Source organism: Heliangelus exortis, chromosome 2 (genome assembly GCF_036169615.1).
Source record: "Heliangelus exortis chromosome 2, bHelExo1.hap1, whole genome shotgun sequence".
NCBI lineage: Eukaryota > Metazoa > Chordata > Aves > Apodiformes > Trochilidae > Heliangelus > Heliangelus exortis.
The window spans coordinates 62,854,982-62,876,801 of record NC_092423.1 but is presented as its reverse complement, the minus strand read 5'-3'; the positions used below and the strand labels follow the sequence as shown (position 1 = coordinate 62,876,801).

General features: G+C 42.0%; 1 protein-coding gene across 9 annotated transcripts in view; it reads left to right on the top strand.

Annotated features, from left to right (window-relative positions):
- Window positions 1–21,820, top strand: part of ATXN1 (ataxin 1) — a 277,784-nt gene that overhangs the window by 183,926 nt on the left and 72,038 nt on the right. For all 9 annotated transcript variants that reach the window (XM_071736400.1, XM_071736394.1, XM_071736398.1 and 6 more), the window contains one exon: window positions 2,141–2,264. The gene's annotated coding sequence lies outside the window, so the exon portion shown is untranslated. The remainder of the gene's footprint in view (window positions 1–2,140; window positions 2,265–21,820) is intronic.

The following is a 21,820-nucleotide window of genomic DNA, read 5'->3' as shown; positions in this document are numbered from 1 at the left end:
TAATTTTGGCAGAAATGTTAAATATTTTGTTGTAGTCTTTTGGAGTATATTTTCAAGCTATCGTGAGTGCTTTGAATTACGAGAGAGGTGCTGGGTGAATTTTTGGAGAAAGTCAGGAAGATTAAAAATTGAAAAATTTTAGGAGATTTTTTTTGATTGCCAAATTATTGGAAAAAACCCCAGTAGTGGTAATTTTGAAAATGCCAAAATATTTCATTTTAACATCTAGAAACAAAAATATTTTGATGGTTTTGTTTAAATCTTGCATTCCACCTAATTTAAAGAAGTAAACATCTTGAAAATAAATTGGTTTGGGGCTAAACAAAATATTCAGGGTTGACTTAAATATGCTTTGTGGTGGTTGTCCTTTTGGTTTGCTTTCTAAAGTTAATAAGCTTGTCAGATGGTGGTTGAGGATATGTTTCTCTGTCAGATGAGCAGCAGTGTCCCATTTTAGTAGAGGAGTGAGGCTGTTGACCAAAGTCCTGGATGTTTACACGGGCCCTGGGTATCTGAAAGATCTTGAGGTTGCAGTGTTTGTGTCGTGCAGGAGCTGTACTTCCAGCTCAGCATTTCTTAATCTGGGAAGGCTTTTGTAACAGGCATCTTGCAGTCCATCAGGGAGAGGACTGAGATGCATGTAACTGAGCCTGATCATCTCTGTTGCCACTGTGCCATGGGGAGTCCTAGCCTGCTGGAGGAGATGGCAAATGTTCACTGATGCTACTCTGTGAGGGTTTAGCTCAGATAATAATTTCTGTAGTTGTCCTACACTAAAGCTGGATCAGCTGAGCAAATATGCATTGGGTTTTGTAGTTGTTGCTTTGTGTATGTTCAACTAAAACAGACTGCCTCAGGGCTGTAAACCTTTTTTGGGTGGTATCCTCTGCCTGCATTGCTTTCCCTCTGTTCTTCACCCATCAAGTGCCCTTGTCCATCTTCGTGACTTGTTCCCTACCTTCACGCAGGGTGAGATTCATCTGCATTCATCTGTAGCTATCTAGTCTGAGCTCAGCGTCTAGACTCACTCTACAGAGGGAGAGAAGGGAACCTTTCTGGACATTTCTGTGATTCATTCTGTCCTAAAGCAGATGCTTAAGATAGGTCAAATTAAGCATTTTCTAGTTTGCCTAGTTTTCTCCACTGAAAATAAAGAGAGCTTGCACTGTCTCAGCTGTAGACTTCTGTCTGACACGTGTTTTCAGTTCGGGGACCTGGATTCCACTATAGGGATGACAGAATGTAATTTTTTGTCCATAAATCCTGAAATTACATGTGAAATGACACGTGAAATGCTTACACAAGGACAGGGACATCAAGGACATTGGAAAGGTTTGTGGCACAGAGAGAAACTAAGAATTTAGGAAGCACAAGTACACCATGGGAACCTGACCGAAGGAAAAAAAATGTTTAACTGGGTCCTTTGAAAATAAACAGTTCTTTGTGGGGTTCACATAAAAATGTAGCACAGCAGTTTGCCTAGACCTAAGTAAAAAGGCTGAGGATAATCTGATATCTTTTACAGTGGGTCATAAAAATTAAGAGTGGTCCATAAAAGAATTCTATCAAAAAATAAGTAGGAAAAAACCACACAATATTAAAAATCTCAGATGTGAAAGATGCTTCCAGCTGAGGAATGGCAAGTACATGTGTGTATTTTTGGTTTCTATACTCCTCTGTTGCATTATTACAGACAACCACAGAAATAGATAGGTATTTCCATTCGCTTAGAAGAGTTCATTGAGAACAAAAATCTTCCTGTGTGGATCTCTCTGCACACCGTGGGCTTTGTTTGCAGACAACTTTTCAAAACAACAACTCCAACTAGTTTTTTTTTTCTTCCTCCTGTAATCACAACAGAGGTATCCAAGAACTATTTTAATAATGTATCTGCCTCAGCAACTCTGAACTGGGTTTTAATTGTTGGGAAGAAGTACAGAACAAATGACGCTTACTATCTTAGATCAATGTTTGCTGTACACTCACTCTGTACTGGAATTGCCATCCTAGGAGCTCATTAAAATGCATTTGCTTCAAGGAGATGTATGAATCAATTGTTCATTTGCTAAACAGTTGTGTGGATTTTCCTCTTTTTATTCATTGCTTTCCTTTCTTACTTTGTTTTGCTTTTCTTTTACAGCTCTATCTTGCTTCATTTGAAAAAGGAAAACCAGTGAGGACCTGTGAGCAGCCCGGCAGCTTCTGAGAAGTTTTCATGCTAAAGGATAATCCAGAATTCCCCGAAGAAGAACATAGTGAATGTTGTGAGTTCCTAGCAGTGATAACGTGTACTTGCAGTTGTTTTTTTTCGGGGCCATATCTGCACTGGAGTGTTTGCTCTCGTCCCTGTGATGTACTGAAGCTGAAGGCTGATGTGTTTGGGTTGTGCTGCAATGCCAGGCTTGAATTTCTCTCCCTCTGTCTTTTAATGTCTTCAAGGGCAGAATAGTGTTATCTAAGAAAAGATGCTTTGTCAGTTAAATATATTAGCTTGCATTTGAAGACTTTGTTTGTGTAGCCTAACAAGAATGAAAAAATAATATGGTTAACAGTTCAGCAATCTACAGGTCAGATTTAGGAGTTTGATATTCACTTACACAGTAGTTGACATTATTTAGCCACTTTCTGGTTAGAGGAGTAGAGATACAGTTATTTGTGCTTGGTATGACAAACTCCTATTGCTTTGATCAGTATGTTATATTAGTTTGAGAATTTTCAATACAAATGCTCCTTTCCGAGGTTTGTGTTCATGGGAACTGGAGTAGCACACCTTTCAGAGGGAAACATAGTGAATTAACTAAGATGCTGATCCAGCTGCAGCACTAAATAAAAGAAGCCATTCCCCCAACTGTGAGGGATAGTTAAATAGAAGGCATAGATATTTTTTTGTTTATTGTTTTTCTTGTGAAGCCCACTGCTTTTCTGGGTTGAAATGGTTGAAAGTACAGATCAAAGTAAACAGTCTTACAAATGGAGGAAAACTAGAACTCTCTGCCTTCCAGGTCTGAGAATAATCCTAATTTTTGTCTTAAGAGGGAACCTTGGGAATTTCAAAATTAGGTAAGTTAGTATTTAAATCATTATGCACAAAGTATGGAGTGGTCCTTCAGGATGTTAGTAGTGATAATATGGCTGCAGATTCTTCCAGTTTTGGCAGATTAGTTTTTGCACTCCATAGCTTCAGTAAATACAGATATGTTTTCTGACTGCTGGGCATGCCTTCTAGCTGTCTGAAGGTTGGATGCCTTTCTTTACTCTGTTTTTCCCTTTGGGTTCAGGCTTTGTTTTTTGGAAGCAGGTTGAGACAGAGTCTACGTGGTGTTGTTTTTTCAAGAGCTACTTGCAAAAGAAATGTTAGAGAAGACCCTGAAAAATCCTTATAATCTCTCCCTTTTCCTGCGTGTGTTGGTCTACAGAGAAATAGTTAAAAAAGCTAACATTTGGAGTAGTTAGTTACTAGTACCACTAAGCAGCCAAGTTAGTAACTCTTTTAAGATTAATAAGGGAGTCTGAGACATGGAGCTTCTCACTGTGTATCCAAAGAGATGTGGTCATACCAGCTTATTCCCACACTTTGAAGGACTTCTTTGAAGCCATGAGGGCATACTTTGCATGCTGACATCCTAGACCCAAGGAGGGCAGCTTTAAATAATAATAATAACAACAAATAGTAATAATAATAGAACAGTAACAACAACCGTTGTCCTAGCCTGCAAAGCCCTTGGGATAACAGGGGATGTTTGTTCAAGATGTTGCAATTACCTCCACTGATTGCAACAGCAGCACCACCTCATGCCGAGGAGAGCGTTCCTCAGGTCTTCTACAGTGTGTGGCATGCCAGATGAGGCAGATAAACTGCATGAAAGGGGAGGCAATCATCAGCTGATGGAGGGGATGGAGTATCACTTTAAGATGCTGTCATTGTGATGATTACATTCTGCCCTGTCCTAAATGGTTTAAAATGAGCTCACTTAAAGCACAGCACAGTGGTCTGCTCTTGCCGTGCCAAAAGCCTGAATTGCACTTCTGAGGCCCAGGTCTGTGCCGAAAAAGCAGCACTCTTCTCACCAGGTAAAGATGGAAAGAAAGTGCTCTTGAAAACGGCTCTCACCCGGGCATCTAGGACTGGTTTCTTTCAGGGAGTCATTTGTAGGTGATGGAGAGATCTTTAGAAGTTCCTTGAGAGCATATTTTGTCAACTGGCTTCAACTGGAGGACAGTGCTGCAAGAAGGAGGTACTCAGCCAAGGCTCCTCCTCTCCCCTTCTCTCCCCTCCTTTCTTTCTTTTATCCTCTCGAGGAGACAAGAGCACCAGAGATGAGGAGGGACGCGGTGTTTTTGCTGCAAGGAAATGCCGGCATGCCGTGATTTTACTGAAAAATACTGCTCTGTCTTCCCTGAGTGTTTGCAGGGTGTTGTCACGTTAAGATGTGCAGGAAGCCCTCAGCCCTTTCCCCACAGCGAGCAGTAGCTGTTCTCCTCCCTTACGCCTCCTTCTCCTGCCACCCAGGCAAATTTCAGAGGAAGGGGGTGTGAGGAGGGAGGGGGGCAGTAAATTGGGACCAGTGTCTTGTATCCACCTAGAAACTGCCTGTTTACTAAACAGTACAGATTTCTTGCTTCCTTTCTTCTACTCTTCTCAATTGGATGAAGCACATTGCTGGAATAGCAGAGCTGGTACAAATCAAGTCCATATTACCCTTTTGCAGAGAGAAAAGGGATGGCAGGAGGATTCATTAAGGAGCAATGTTTATTTCACTTAGTGAGGGGTAAAAATGAAGCAACACAAGGCTCCTTTGCTCTTGCAGGAGGGTGCTTGTGAATTCCAGCATATGGTTTTCTAATTTTCTGGTAGGATTTAGGTATCCTGAGATTTTTTTTTTTCCATCCTGAAAACATATGCTGTAGCCTTTTTGGAGTTCTAGCTGCACAAGCACAAACACATTCTGAGGGAGGGAATGAATAAACTTCTTGTGCTCCCCACTGGCTGATATTTATTCACTTTTTTTTTCTTTCTTTCTCTTTCTTTTTTGTGCTTATATGAAGACCTCTGACATGTTTTGTGGGAAATAGAAAATTAATGTCTGAATCCAGTATGCGCCGATAACTGAAATGTCTTCAGTCGATCTCATATCTATAACTGTTATTTTGGGGAAACTGTAGATGGCAGGATAGTAAACATCCTTGCTCTGACAGGCTTTCTGTTGCCTGGCTTTGGTTGAAACCTGCCACTGTAAGGGCTGAGCATGACCCTGGGTCTTCAGGACTGCAGCTGCACAAAGCTTAGCTCTGGTCCTATCCCATTTTTGAGCTGCTGCCTCCTTCTCTGGTCCTTGGCCCTCTTTGCTGTCCTCACCCTGATCCTTATCTGTACTCCTCCTCTGGTCACTGGCTGTTTTTCCTGGCACCTGGACCTGCGGCCAGGCTGCAGGCAACAGCTCCTGGGCTTGATATCAGTGCTGCTTCCTGAGGTGCCTGGCCAGGCTGGCGGTGACCCCAGCACACCCTCTCCCTAGAGCATCACCTTCTCTGCCTGTCTGCACTGTTACTGCAGCAGCCCCTTGGAGAGGAAGCATATGCAAGTGATGAAAATTTCATGTCAGCCTGCCTTCTACAGCAGCTTTCTGTCTTCTGTACCTTGAGCCTCGACACACCAGCTTTGTGGTGTAGTTGGAAGCGATGCCCGGTGTCTGTTCAAACAGCAATGAGCTGTGCACACCTTGGAAGAGAGACGGGAAGTTTTGACATATGCAGCCTTAGTGTTTCTGAGCGTCTTGGCTTTTGAATTGCTTGGGTATCCATATGCTAAAACACTTCAGGGTTTTCTACGGAAATTACTAGGCTGCTGAAAAAAGAGAGCTGCATGTGTCCGTTCTTCCAAACAACTGCCCAGTGCACGCCACTCAGTATTTATAGGGAGAGGGAAAAAGAGAAGAATTGCTGTCATTTGAGAAATGTCTCTCAGAAATGGCAGTAATTTATTCCCAGGCATTATTCTTCATTAAGAGCTACAGACAGCTGCAGCTTCCCTTTAAATAGAAATTGCGCTCTGTAGGCATGCTATACATAGGGCTTCAGGTTTCTGACATTTCTCTGCCAAAAATCAGAAGTATTTCTCACCAAATAAATGTTTATTCAGAAAGTCTTTATTTCCTGGGTTTTATTTCACATCACAAGCTTCTGCCAGCTAGAAAAGAATGGCTCAAGGCTGACATTTGGGAGAGGAAACTGAAACAGTTTGGGCCTCTTGCAGGGCTTAAAAAACAGACCGTGACCCTAACTCTGAGCCCTTTGGTTTGGTGGTTTATTTTAAATGATGTGGGTGATCAAGTGGGTGTTGCAGGGATGCAGCAGAGCTACTGTGTCTGTGTGGAAGCCAAGCAGGCAGTGGTAGGTGTTTCTGTGTATCAGGCCAGCCACCCCCTCTCCCAGCCCTGAAGCCACTGTCCTCTAAGACCATGTGCTGCAAACCTGCCTTGGCAGTGCCCAGCAACCAAGCTGTTTCATCAGAGGGGGCACCAGTGTATGGACACCTGGGGACAGCACATGAGAGCTGGGCTGTAATTTGCCCCTGCCACCCTGTAGTTTGCCCCTGCCACCCTGCAGAGAGGTGGCCAGGGTGCCTTTGAGTTCTGCAGAGAGATGTGCAGCAGTGAGGCTGTAAGCCACTGACATTCAGGGGCTGCCACAGGGCCAAACATCTTTTCATCCACAACTGTGCAGCTTGCTTGGATTTACCTCTCTCTTCCCCACCTTCCTGCCGGCTGGGTTCTCGAGTCACTGGGCTGCTGAGCTTCCTCCTCCTTTGTCTCCCTACCGGGAGATGACTTTACTGTTGTATCAGCCCCAGTTGGTTGCTTTTGTAATCTGAAGCTATTCTTGTTCCTGTCAAATACAACATGTTTTCATCTTCCCTCTATTCCCCTAGTACTTCCTGCACCCCAGGCACCTCTAAGTTTATGTCTTGCAGTATGCAACCTGTGCATTAAAATAATTTTTAGTTAGGTCATTCATTACTCTCTCACTTTCTTCTTGGCCGATACAGCTTCCAGAGAACTGAAAAGTTGTAATTTCTCCAGGGCTAAAATCCAAGTCTTTGATAGGCAGGCATGGTGCCTGGGGCCACTACATGTTGCTACCAGTTGTCAGCTTTGTAAAACTTAGCCTGCAGAGCAAAGAAATCTGGGCACAAAGATTGTTCTCTTCTCTTACCATAAAAAGCTGTAGTTTCCCAGTCTGTTCTGCCTTCCCTTCATTGTCTTCCAAGCAAATGGCTGTAAGATTATGACTCCCATGTTTGGACTGAGAACAGCTTTTGCCTGAGCAAACAGATTTCTCTTTGGCAGCCACTTTAACTGCTGCCCCAGCTTTTCACTGTCAGCTTTGTTTCAGGATTTGCTATTAGAGAAGTCCAGGCAATACTAGTAGTGCATTGGAGGAATAAATGAAGCAAGTAAGGCAGGTGAATGTGTTTGTTAATGATTACAATACCAGGGTGGTTACAGCGTGGTCCATGAGGGAAAAGCATCTCCTGTAATTTATCAGTGTAGTTCTTACTGTAGTTCTTATTTTTAAGTTGGTGGCATTGCCCTGAGAAACTTCAGGTCCTTGCTTGCAGCACTCACTGGTCCAAGAGGCCCCCAGTGAAACCAAGAAGAAGCTTTAAGAACCAAGCTCATCCTTCACAGATTGATAGCATGGTGTGAAAGCTGCTCTAGTGCTTGCAAGTTTTGTGTGGGGTGAAACTGACCAACACATAGGTGTCCCATGCCTGTGACAATGCTGCTTCTGCTGTTCTGCCTTTCTTCTATTTCACTGCTGCTGTATTAGGGAGCATGGCTGGTGAGCTGGGTACTGCACTAGTGATGACCCTAACAATATCTAGCAGTCTGCCAGTGCTTCTCTCAAAGTTGATAATGTTGGTGGCAGTAGCAGCAGAAAGAGAATATAAATTAAGCTCTCCTAGAGGAGAGGATTTTTTCCATTTTCTGTTTGGAGTGTGCATTCAAAAGGAAACTGCTGCTGCTGGTAGGTTAGTTAAAAGGGATCATGAGCCCTTTGTAGCAGAACACTGTTCTAAACAACTCATACATTCGTATTTATTCCAGGTTTGTTTGCAGCCTGCCAGGCATGCTGACCCTGGATGCTCATGTTGGGAAGGAATATTAGATACCTTGAGACAACCTGGCAGTATTGATGCTATCAGTGTTCCTTCTCAGTGAGTTTTATGTTTCTGCTTGTTAATCAGCATTGGTGTTTTCAGCTGCAGACACTGATGAATGTTTCAGAGGCACCTGATGGCACAAAGGTCAAGAGGAGGAAGATAAAAAAGCAAGTCGACAGAAATGTTTTTAGCTTCTTTCCCTGTCGAGGTGTCAGAACTAGAGACAGGCTAAAAAATCTGGGATGCTGTGTTCTCTATTTATCCCTACTGGGTTTTCCTGGTAGCTCTTGATGTAATAGAAAAACCCTCTGCACTATGGCAAGTCACGTTTATGGAACCAGTGCAAGTTATTACCAGGTTATTGCACTAGCAAGGAAATCTGTTGAGTGAGGGTTGCATAAGATGGGGTGAAGAAGGTTACTTGTGGGTGTCCTTTGGGCCAGGCAACCTTCAGTCAGAACTGGGGTGCTGATTTATAAATTCCCTTTGTCTTGCTTCCAGCGTTTAAGCTACAGTGAATCCTGCTAAAGCATTACAAAATCTGTGCCAGTTGAAAGAAGCTGGGCAAAATGTGGTTTGGCTTCCCAGATGGGGGAACCTTTGTGACTAAAGCTATGGAGAGTCCTTGCATTGGTGAGGTGTCCACAATGGAGGCAGTTGGCAAATCAGGCTTTAAGCCTTCAGCTGCCAGGAGTTTGTCTCTGGCAGATAAAACCTGTCTTCTCAACAGCTTTATTTAGCATTCCAATACAAATAGTTCACAAAAAGAAACCCTAGGTAACATGAACCTCTGGTGAAGTAGAAGTGAGTTTGACACTCAGGGTGGAGCAACAGGAAAAGTACTGGAGTAGCTAATGCTTTTCAAGTTCACAGGTAAAGTGAGACTTCATTAAAGAATCAACTCCTTATGAGGAAAATAAGCAAAATAATGTCTCTTTGTCATTCAGTCTGTGTCATGGACTGCTGCTGTATAAGGCACGAAGGTCTGCATAACTCATTTCTGAGTTAAGACATGTCCATTAGATCAGTGAGAAATGCCAGGATTCTTTTGTACTTTTACTAGAACCATTAAAATGTTTGCATAACTATCTTTATTCAACCTGAGGGATAGCCTGCAGAATGATAAAGGAGATAGAAGCACTTCCTTCTTGTTATCATTGACCAGTCAAACCAGTTCAGCTGAAGTGATTTGGCTCAGTGAGCAGTCTCTACTACTCTGGATGGCATTCGTAGAAAGGGTGAGTGAACTGCAGGGCTTTATATGTCTTCATTATGGAGCAAAGTCTGATCTTAAATTAGATGAAGCAGGCAGTCTTCATTAGCCCTGAGTTTTCTTGTTATTATTATTTTAATGTAATTATCACTTTTCTTCAGTCATCCTCCTGCTTGCTTACTTACAGATAAACTGTTCCCATCTGGAGAGTATTTTGAGATGGGGAAGGTACAGTGAAGTAGTGGAACTATTTTAGCACCATGTTTTTCCTCTCTTTCTCTTCAGCTACCTAGGATGCCATATGTGGAAATAGAAAAAAAAACCAAAACATGAAAAACATAATAGGAACCTCCTCTCTCAGAAAAGGTTTTGCAAAGGAAGACTGTTAGGTACCTGTCAGCATGCGTGCAATGGGAGAAAGCATCATGCATCAGTCTGTAATACCCCTGCAGTTCTTAGTTTCAAAAAAAAACATATTAAGAACTGAGGAATTGCCCCAGTCAGCTCTCAGATGACAAGACGTGTTTCTGCAGCAGTAAGTAGTTCTTGGGCATAATGAAAGAGCTGCTGAGTGCAGGAGGAAAGACTCAGTCACAATGGGTACATCTATTTGTGCATCTGAGCCCTGTGCAGAGAGTCCCAGGCTGACAAGGTGCCTTGCTTAGGCTAATTAGCCCTGCTTCTCCCCTTACATCTTCTCTGATTATGGTAATTAAACTGAGCAGGGTGCTGCATGACACTGGTGAGAGTCAAACAAGTGTGCCTGTACAGCCTTGCCCTCCAGTGTACCCTGTAAATGTCTGGGCCCACTCAGCACAAGCCCATAAATCTGTGCCGTGTGGCTGTGCAGCACAGGTATTTCCTGGAGTTTCATTCTATGTGCTATCAAGAGTCACTCAGCTTTGGGTGGCTTGCTGGAAGTGTGGTGTCTAGGTGTCTTCTGTCCTGTTTGTTTTGTCAGATATGACAAGACTTTGCTGTTTCAGGAGGTGTTGGTCTGGAACTCTAAGGTGGGGAGGGAAGGGGGCAGAAGAACTCAGGCAGACAACAAGAAATGATGGGAGTGAGGAATAGAACCATGGAGAGCTAGGATGTTCTGCTTTTCATTATTTTTGTGTGTGCAGGTTGGTAGGTTGACTAAGATCGTGAAACCTCACTAATTAACTTTGCAGTCCCCACTCCACCTGTCCCTTCTTCCTTCCCAAGCAAGATTCTTGCAGAATGCAATGAGTGCAGGGATAGGTGACTTTAATAATGTGGATTTTTAACATTCAGTTCAATCTCTAGCTCTTCAATATAGGTAAGTTTGCTATCAAGTATTGTTTCAAAGATATTGACTGGGCTTACAGGAATCAAGGTTTAGAAGAAACAATCAAAAAAACCTCGACAGTCCCAAAATTATGACAAATAAAACTATTTTTGTTCATTATAGTAGAAGTGGCTTTTTAGACTCTTGACTGTTCTTCCTCTGACTGGCACCTTCCTGAGGAACCATGTTGAGAATGAATGCATATGTATACATACACATACACAGGTGCCTATCTATATATACATTGATCTTAGTAAGCCAGGAAATGCAAAAGTGAGTGCAAAAACCTATACTTGTTTTGGCAAGCTGTTTGGTTTAGTCGCACAGTTTCCTTATTTTCTTTATTTTAAAGGTGCATTAATGTTCTGTCTATGAATCCTGAAGTGAGGCAGTTAGATCTCTTGTCAAAAGATACATGTCCATGTTTTATTCCAGACTGCTAAGTGGTAGTCTTCAAAATATCACATGAAGCCACTACCATGAATAAATAGCTGTGCTGTATTATTTCAGAGAGTAGCAGTTTCCAAGACAGCCGGTATGATTGCAACCATTAGGTGAGTAGAAAGTGTTTTGCAAGAGTAGAAAGAGCTTTGTTGACTGAAATGGCTGGGTCAGAGCTAAAAAAGAAGAGTTTGCTGCTTTAAAACATAGCAGACATTTTAAACATTCTTACGAGGATGCTTCAGTAACGTAGTTGTGTGGAAAACTGAAAAGGGAATGTGCAATAGCAGCCCTCATAAATTAAAGTGCCCAAACTTGGCACATTCTCTAGTAATGTAAAATAGTAATAAATATAAATCTCGTGTTCTGGAATTCCTGGGTCTGCTTATTAGCAGATCAGTGTGTAAACACTGACTCAGTGTGTCTAGTACTAGAAAGATGTGTTTTGTTCCTGTGAAAGGATGTGTCCTGGCTCTGCACCCCTGGAACATGTATAAGACAGGCTAGCTTCTGGCTTAGCTGTACTCTGCATTTTCTCAAGGAAATCTGTTTTTTGTGAACCATGTGTTAAAACAATGTGTAGATAGTTTTTCACTGTCATGCAGGTATTTCGCCTGGTGTAAATCATTACTATTATTTACTGGTTTCACTCTAGCTGTCTAATAAGACCTTGCCAGAAATACCTTAACAGGACAGCTCAGTCAGAGTTGCAGACTCCACATTGCTCCTTGGTCAGACTGGGATTGGCTGTTTCTGTTTGCTCCCAGATCTGCATCCATAAAGGGCATAAAAGTGGTTTCAAAGAGCTGGAAGGGCTTTGTTCTCGTAAACTACTGCATTGAGACCTAAGGTGGAGAGTGGCAAATGAAAGAGCACTGGACTGCTAGTGGCAGGGAAGAAATCCCACAATTTGCACCCCATAGCCCCCATAGGCCTGAGGTGGCTGTTTTTTCTAATACAACTTGAGCCTGAGCTTAAGCTTAAGGCTGTTTGGCATGCCAGGACTGGAACCACGAAGCAGTGGGATACAGTGTTTATCTGTGGTCAGAGAGGGAAACCACCATGCTGACACAAAGCCTGTTGTCTGATGGGACCAGTACTAAACTGCATGTGAAGCAGTGGTGATTGCTTCTACAGGAAAGCAAATAGAAGCAAAAAGAAGCAAGATAGATGATCCTTAATTGAGTTGCAGTTGGTATTTTAAAGTTTATGGCATAATGCATTTAAGGTCAATGAAGGCATTTCTTTTTAATCTTCCTTCAGGACTTAAAAATTTTGGAAAGAGCAAAGCAAGCTACCTGATTGTGGTTGTGCAAAACTGGTAAGTTACTCGTGTATCTGAAATGGCATCGTTTGAAACTGAAATTGCATTCAAATGAGTTCAGTCTCAGTGCCTATATTGTGCTGGAAAACCCAGGTGATTTCATATAAGAAAGGTTTGACATACTAAAGCTTCTCATTCTGGTTCTCTGGTTTTTTTTGTCTTTCCATTTTTGTTTCAGTGAAGATGGTGTGGAGGATGAGGAGTTGCAGATTGATGATTGTTTGTCTGTAAACTGTCCTACTGGAATGGAGGATGTAGGAGGCTTTCCCATGGCTGTTAGTCAGACCAATGCCTTATCTAAACAGTATTTTGACCCCTGAAGATGCTACATGTGGCTCTTATCCAGCCTGTCTGCCTGATCAGAGCAGACAGTATGGTCATGCTTGCAGCAGAGTGAAAGGAGTGCTCATTTCAGGAGGCATTCCTGTGTATCAAACCTCTCTATTCTTGGAAGTCTCTTGTACCTGATAGCATCCTTTCATATGATTTGTTTTAATGTAGTTCAAAAGTGTACCAGGAAGAGGAAATTGATAACTTGATGGAGGAATTCACAAAATGAGGGCAAAATGCTGGGGTTCTTTTTTTGACATTTTATTAATATGCAATGATTTGCAGTGGTAGCTATGCAGCAGCTCAAAACAAACAATGCAAAAACTTTGATCTCAGGCAGTGTTTGTCACTACAAATGTAATTATCTGTGTGGACCATAAGTCTTAGGACTAGTAATAGCAGCAGTGTGGGAGAGCTTGTGGTGTTCAGTGTAAAGCATTTCTACCCTGCTGATGTCAAACAGGCTGACAGCAAGTAGGAGACTGATGACAGAGGGCAAACCTTGCTGGGCTTGTTACTTGCCTTCAGTTTCATGGTGAAGCAGAAAAGAAATTGTATTCTTGATCTTTACCTGAAAACAGTAAGAAACAAGGAGATACAGAGGAGGGTGTGCAATTAGAAAAGCAAAATGGCAATTCATGCTGTTCTTTCATGCCATTTCTTGCATTAAAAAGTAAATTCTTTCCTTGGCAAGAAGTACTTCTGATATGCAAAATTTGAAACCTAAGGGGTAATAAAATGGAAACTGCATATTTGTAATAAATAAGGAATAATTTAAATTATTCCTAACCAATTATTTACCCTTTCATATGCAAAGGGAACAAGGAAAGTGGTAAAAATTTAGACTTGCTAAGGTTTGGCTGAACAGTGGTATGCATGGTTAGATTTGAAGCACAGTGGAAACATTACGGGTTTCTTAGAGTAGGTCCCCCAGGAGTTTGAGAAGATTCTTGATCAGACATGTAGAATTCATATCCCACTTTCTCCCTTGCTCAGACTTCTTTGGGTTTCTCTTTTGGTTCTGGCCTGTTTCTTAATTGAAGTAATGACCTCTGTGATGAATGCTGGTTGCAGTCAGTCTTCTCCTATACTGCCTTTTCACGACATGCATCTGCAATGCCTCGTGCACTGAACCTGGTTGGTAGAGGTGGGGTTGCCTTTTGGAAGGAGAATGGCATTTCTTGGTTTCTGATGTACCTTTAAAATTCTTCCCTTTCCTTCCTGTCTGCAAAGAGGCTAGCTGGTGTTTGGATATTGACATATGAACTTCTGCAGCCCTTTCTTCTCGTGCAGCCTGTGGCTTGGGATGTCTCCACTGATAGGGCACTGACTTACAATCAGGAGACACAGTGGCAAAGCCAGAAGGGAAAACTGTCTAATGGGTGACTTGAGACGTGTCATGACCAGTCAGTCCTGCAGCCATGAAATAGAGATAATGATACTGATATCTCTGGTAAAGCATTATGCAATGTTTTCATGAGTATTTCTGCTCCACAGCCTGGGTGTTTTTAGCCTGGATTCCAAGGCAGTGAGGTGTGTGTGTGGTGGTGGTGATGATGTCTGTCTGTCTGTCCTTGTTCTCCCCCTCCCATAACACTGAGTGTCGTGGCTAATTCCCACCAAATCCCACCAGAAACAGAAGTCTCAAAGACAATTAAATGCCTACAAATTTTTTGTTGTTGCTGCTAAACTCAGCAGGTAGGGGAAGGTGAGAGGCATGAGTTAGTGCTGACACAGAGGGTGAAGAGACAGCCCAGGTCTGCCCTTTGCCCCTCTGCTAATTCTCTTTGGCAGTGACTGGCAGCAAGCCCCAGTGCTGCATCCAGCAGTCCAGGGCAGCCCTTGCCCAGGTGCCAGGCCAGCACAGCAGGGTGTGGAGCAAGGGCTGTTGGAGGATGCCAGACGTAGTTCAGAGACAGGTGAGTGCGGTGTGACAGCAGAGATGAAGAGCACGAAATTTTATTATTATGTTATTAGATACTAATAATGTTTTATTAATATGTTATTAGAAAGGGTCCAAGTCAGTTTGCTGTGCAAAATCGTGGTGGTGGCGGTGTATCTGGTTGCTCTGAACATGCCTTCCTTATGTTCCTGGGATGTTTTCACTCCTATTCTGCACAGACCTGACACAAGGAGCTCTAAATCTTTCCCGACACCTTCAGCGAAGCTCTTATGCTCCTTCCCTTCCATGCTCCTCATATTTTGCTTCTGCAGTAAATGTGAATTTAAAACTGCCTTCTTTCCCTGTAGCAGTGGGGCTTCTCCTCATGTATGCCAAGTGGAAGGGCCTTCCCATTCTCAGGAAGAAATTCTCTTTGTCCTCATTATACACATTTAATGTCTGGTAGGCCCAGTTTCCAGTGACTGCTGATTTTCTCCCTTTCACAGCTCTGTTTGTGCCTTCAGAGCACTGGTCTTTTTCTGCACAGGGCCTCTCACTTACTTGGCAGAGTGCTCTGGTTTTGTGTTGCTCTGTACATTGAAAGTAGCTACACAGTAGTAATAATCCCAGGGATGCAAATTTATTATATTGTGTGTAGCAACTCAGTGGCAGCACATGTTTATCTTGTACACTTGAGTGCTGTTTTTAAATAGTATTGTATATACAATGATAGATTTAAAGTTGACTAACCAAGAAAACATTCTTAATGCTGAAAGAATAAGCGTGAAAGCTATGCAAGAGTGGCAGCCTGAGTTTTAGCACTACTGCTTTGTGTCTGGTGTGGTAATTTATCTGGCTGTAGCTGTTGGAAGTCTAATTTTTGCACCCAGATAAATCCAAGCTAATTTAAAGCAATCAGATTAATCTTATGTCTTGGGAGGTCAAGCTTATGCTTTATAAGAGAGAAGAGATTTGCAGGTTGAAATTTCTTTTATAAAAATGAATATTTATGGTAGCATCCTTTGACTGTAAAGAAAGGACAGGTAAACAGGTAGCCATCTGACCACAGGCTGTGGCTTCTGCAGAGATAATTATGTGAAGACTGGGACTCCTGAACTACCTTGAGGTTGGTTGTTTTCAACTATGTTAGTTTAAGTAGGTTTAATGTTCAGTTGCTTTGAAATGAAGAAGCCATGACCAGGAAGGAACATGACTGGAAAGCATCAGTCATGGAAAAATACTATAGCCTAAAGTCAACTTTGAAGTTTCCGAGTCCTTTTATTGACTTCATAGACTTTACGTTAGGCCTTCAGTACAAAAGTTCAAGATCAGACGTGTCTCTGAAATTATTTTTCAGGGATTATTTGTATGTGTGCTGTGTACTTCTCTGCCCTTTTAATAAGAATCTTTCATATCAAACTGGTTATTATTACTATTATGGCATTAGGTTTGTAGGCCTCGGTCAAAGCCCATTTTGGCTAGGCATTTGAATCCATAAATGGTAATAAAAAGACTCTCCAAACAAAAGAAGTATTAATGTGCCTATTTATGTGTACGTGGAGGAGAATGGAGGTTTCATGGAATGTGCATGTTGGCTCCCAACCCATCCTACCTTTGCAGTAATTTTGTGGATGGTAGCCTGGGCTGTTGTGTGGTGAATGGACAAACTAATCCAGGAAGACTAACTCTGACTTCTGGCTGAAAATCCCATCTCTGAATCAAAGGAAATTCGACAAGAATATTTCCAGATCTTTGTTAACAAGCTTGTAATTTATTATTATTATTTTTGTTTTATTTTCATGTACCTCCTGTTTGTATTGAAGCAAGAGATGCAGAAGACCTATTTATGTAGATCATGCCATGCCTGGTTTTCCGACAAGATGGGGCAGTTCCCTGCAATGCATTTTTAAATGCTTTGCCTTATTAAGTTCCCAGTGTCCAGACCTTGTGGCTTCTTCCACTTCCCATAAGGAGTTGTTACTAAGTCTCGCATTCAGCCTAATTTTCACTTTTAAAAATTTCCCATTAGTCTTAAGGTGTCCAAAACACCTTTTGACATTTTTCCTGCTCATTTATGATGTTGAAGCGGGTTGGAAGCAGCAGTAGTGGGATACTTCAATTTGTCCCTTCAGTACATGACAGGAGATGCCTCTGAGAAGCTGTTCACGTGATATGCCAAACCCCATGTCTCACCCAGAGAGGAGGGAATGTGCTCTGGACAGGCACTGAAGCTTTGAGATGATTAGGTTTATCTGAATCAAAGTGACTGAGCCTTTTTTTTTTCTCTTGGCTGATTGAAGTCGTGTTGCTGCACTTCAAAATTTATGAAGGCCTCATTTCATCACTCTGCCATTAATTTCCTTCTGCTTCTCTCAGGTCTTTCTTATTTTCCTGTCAATCCTATATGCTCTCTCAACATTAAGTGTTTATTTCTTCCTTTTTATTTCCGTAGTAGATGGTGGAGTCACATCCCACATGGCTCTGCCATCTGGAACAACTTCCCTGACTCATATTCCTTTTGAGTTTCAACTTTATCCTTGGCCTCTATGTATTAACCTTCCTTCTAATAAAACAATCACATTTTACACCCACAGGCATCCAGTTCTTCTCTGCTCAGTTTTTTCCTCAAGAAGTAGCTTTTGCTACCTTTTGATACACAAGATATATTGTGGTATTGTGATACATATTTGCTTTTTATTATACAAGGAAAATCTATTTTAAAGACACCTAATCACATACTTCAGTCTAATTCCTGTTCAGGAGTACACTTCAGGGCACACCTACCTTTTTAACACCCCCTTATCTCTTTGATTTCAGTCTGCTTCTCTGATTTAAAGTTAGTTACACATTTAAATACTCCAAACAAGATAAAGACTTGACTGTGAAACCTGTTCATTGTATTATTATTTGTTTTAATCAAACTCAAGTATATTGCACCGTTTGAAATTAATGAAAGATTCAACAGAGGAAGATTGCAAATCTGATACTACATCTCCTCAAGTCTCATCTTGAAAATGTCAAACATGCTGTAAAATCAAACAAAAATCCAGCAGCCTTGCTTTTCAGTCTGTTGTCTCAAAACACTTTCTGCTGTACACTGAGATTTTTCAGTAGTTGACATAGCATGCAGTTGTTCTTGCTAAATTAAGAAAGTCTGATGCTTTCTGGGTTTCTGTAGTAGAACCTCTGAGTTGTAATACTTAAATGAAAGTTGAGGTTAGCTTACTGAGTAGTTGGAGACAACGTGCAGTGCCACTGCTTTCTTCTAGTGGCTTCCTTAAAACTTCCATGAGATCAGAGGGTGGGAGGGGTGGAAATACAGCGAATAGCAAGCTGTGTCTGGGCACCACACAGTCATGGCTTTGTGCAGAGCATGGCTTTGGCATCTGGAGTTGGAGCTCAGTGCGTATTAGCAGCAGTACATTCATTGACATAAATCACTGTCAGAGCAATGGAGGAATGTGGCTGTGTATTTTGTGAGGACTGGATGCCATCTGTCTTGGAGTCACTGTGAGATCATGGAAGATCAGCTCAAACTCATGTCTCAGGCTTTTAGTCTTGGGTGTGGGGCACTGCGGTTGGATAACTACTCACTTCTGAAATAAATGCAAGCTCAGTTTCAGGGCACCTACACATTTCCCCCCATCCTTTCCTCTTTCTTACAATTTCCTTCTTTCTTCCATGCAGAAGATCTGTCCAGAGAGGTTACATAGGAACATGTCCTTCCTAATTCATGAGAAGAGAAAAAGCGGGAGCAATGCCTGGCTTCAGAGCAGCTCTTTAAAAGGGGCTCATTTATAGTCCAGACAGTATTGAAATCGGTTGTCCTCAGGGAGGGTGGACACCCCTTCAGTGTGTCTCCCACCAAAACCAAGAAGGAGGAATGCATTCCCCTTCATTCTCAGTAGTAAAGGTGTCCTGGTAAGCTGCACCTTAGAAAGGCAAAGTGCTGCTGAGGAGAAGGGGCGGGGAAGATGCAGTCCAAGGATAGTGACTCAAACTGCTCTTGTAGCCCATGAAAGCAAAGCTGTCAATAAATGTATTATGGAAACTTGCTTGGTGCTGCTGCTGTGGCCCAACTTTGGGCCAGTCAGAACAAAGAAGAGATTAATAGCATGGCTTGTGGAGTGTTTTTGTAGGTTTCTCGATGTTTTGTGGGTTTTTTTGTTGGTTTAGATTTTTTTGTTTGGTTTTCTGTCCCTGTCTAAGCATCCATCCTCTCCTTGCTCCAGATCACTGGGGAGTGACGCAGTGATTTCTCATTTGCTTCTAGAGTGGTGACACAGGCAGCATTGTGTCATGAGAATATTTTTCAATCCTCTGTATGGGCATATGATTGTCAAATTAGAACCCCAGTGCTTCATGAATTATGGTTTTGCCTTTGTCCTCCTTAAACTGAGGAAAGTAACTCAAAGCTGTATGATGCTTGGTTCCTTGTGAATAATGGGGATAGCATGGCTAAAACTATATTTCCTAAAGGCATTTTAAAATGTGTTGCCTTTCCAGGCTCCCATGAATCTCTGCTTTTTTACCTGTTACAAGTGCTCATGGAAACCGTCCCTATACGTGGAAGTGGAGATGCCAGTGCAAGTGAAAAAGATTCCTCTCTTCCTTTTCCCATTAATCACAGTTTTTGGGGTTTTTTATGGGAGATTCACAACTCAAGGACCAGACTAAGCCTCCTTCTTCACAACCTGCTCTAATTAGACTGTGGGATTAAACCAACCGGAAACAGTGTTTTGGAGAATTCCTGTCAAGTCCATTGTCCCCAGTGAAATATCTTGTTACTCTGCTTCCCATTCTGCAAAAGCATATTCTTCACACCAGTGCTGCCATGCGCATCAGTTTAGCAAATGTTTCCTTGGCATTGCACTTGCTGTTTTTGAACCACCAAATGCTTTTAGGTAAAGTTATCATAATATAAACTGAAAATTGACAGGCTGTATAGTTGTGGTTAGTATGTGCTATAGTGGTGATGACATGGGAAAATATGTTGTTTTTCTCCAGATGACTGTTTGAGGTTAGTTCTAGACCGTTTTGTTCATGATGTGCCAGCTAAAGTGATGAGAACATGGCTTTGAAGTAAGCAGGTTAGTTTGATTTTTATTTTTTTAAAGCTTGGTGAAGGCCTTATGTCAGAAAATGGATGTTGATGTTATTTCAAGATTAAAAAATAATTGAGTCAAGCATTCAAAGGAGTACAAGGTTAAAAGGACTTACTTCCCCTTTCCAAGAAGTTTTTCTCACTGCATAATCTAACCAAAGGTGTCTCACTCATGAGACTAGCATGGACAAAGCATGGCACTCTGGGCAAGAACTGCCAGAGTTCAGATACCTCTTTTTCAGCAGAAAATGGTAGTATGAAAGGGAGATGGGTAGCAGCAAGCAAAGACAGTGCTTTCTGCTGGTAGCAGAAACAGCATTTTGTAGACCTGTTCCTTATGTACCTTTCTGGTACTGAAGACCACATCCTGCCAGGATGGCAGGTCAGCAGTCCATGGGTGGCCTCTCACACACTCCCATCAGTTACGGGATGATCTGCATGCACCAAAAGATGTCACAGTGCTGAGTCAAGCAGGCAGCACTCTAAAGGACCCCAGAAACATGTGCCGTGTTCATAAGAGAGAAGCAAGAAAAGGAGACCTCAGGCAGGAGGTGATGTTTGATGTTTTCGTATCTAATGATAAAAACAAAAGTGACTCAAGTGTCACTTTCTTCCCAAACAGATGTATTTTTGGTGTGGGCTGCCAGTCTGTGTTAGAAGTGATATGCAAAATATGCAGAATTTGTGTGTGGCTAAATGATGGTTTCTTTTTCTTTCATCTGCCTCCGTTTGTTTTGTGCTGCAAGGTTGCAGCTGCATGTAAAAGGCCTGACATATATTTAATGGGATCTTGAAACAGCTCCAGTGAACTGCAGCAGAAAGAGAAGCAGAGGATAGTAGAAGACATTCACCAAACTTTCATTTGAAATGAAACCCTGCAGTTCTGTAAAAGCCCTTACTCCACCTGCCATACCAGTGTGTGAGTCTGGGGTTTAAATCTGCTCCGAGGTCTTTGTGGTACATAAGGAGGCAAGTTAGCTATGGAGGAGCAGCCTTAAAGGTGAGTTTGCCTCCCTTCATCCCTCCTGAAATGCTGTGCTGAAACGAGGTTGTTAGGATGACCCACTCATGGGGTTATTTCTGCCGTGCTTCCATTTTCGCTCCGTTTATGTTGCCTCTCTGCTAATCTTGGCTCTTCTTGTGGTGTGGGTGAAACTGGGGAGTGGAGCACGTTGCAGACATCCCCCCTGCCTCTAAGGTGAGGAGTCTCTGAAGCTTTGTGAAAATTAGACCCTGCTGGCTTTTCTGTGGCGCCCCTTAGCCCCAGCAAGTATCCAAGTACAGATACCTTGGTCATAAAACATCATGAAAGAGCCAGAGGAAGAGATGGTCTTTCAATATGAATATTCTCCTAATTCTGATAGTCTCCTAGTGACTCCTGGAGCCACCATTCTCTTTGTCAGCAATTCCTTCTTCACTCTTTTGTGTACATCATATCAGTACAGCCACTGGTACTCTAAAGAGTTTAATTTTTAAGGCCCTAACTCAGAAAAGCTCATCTGTTCATTATTTTGGATTAAATATTATAAAACACTGGAATCTGTTTCAGTTAAAATAATGATAGCATATTATTAATATAGTTGTATTGATAATATTATCTGACCAATGAGGTTAAGCATACCTGAATATATATTAAAAAGCCAACTTATTCAAGGACAGTGAGAGGTTATGATCATCCAAATGGTGACCTTTCAGGGTTGATGTTTGAATGTCCAGAAGTGAAGGCAGGTGGAACGCTAGCTGCTTTTCTCAGGCAAATATCCTTCAAAATTCAGTTCAAGGAAAAATTGCAATGTCACATGTGGTGTCTAAAATGAAAGGTGAAATTCTGATTATTCTCCAGTTCAGTTACTGATATGAATCTCCTCTCTCTTCTGGGGCCTTACACCCACACGTGTTTGGGGTTTTTTTCATTCACTGGATGATGGTCCCATTGATAAGATAGAAGCAAGAAATGTCAGATTAGAAGGTGATGTTTATGCCTACGTGTTTAATGGTAAAACCAAAAGTAACCCAGCTGTCAATTTCTTTCAAAAGTAGGGGTTTTTTTGGT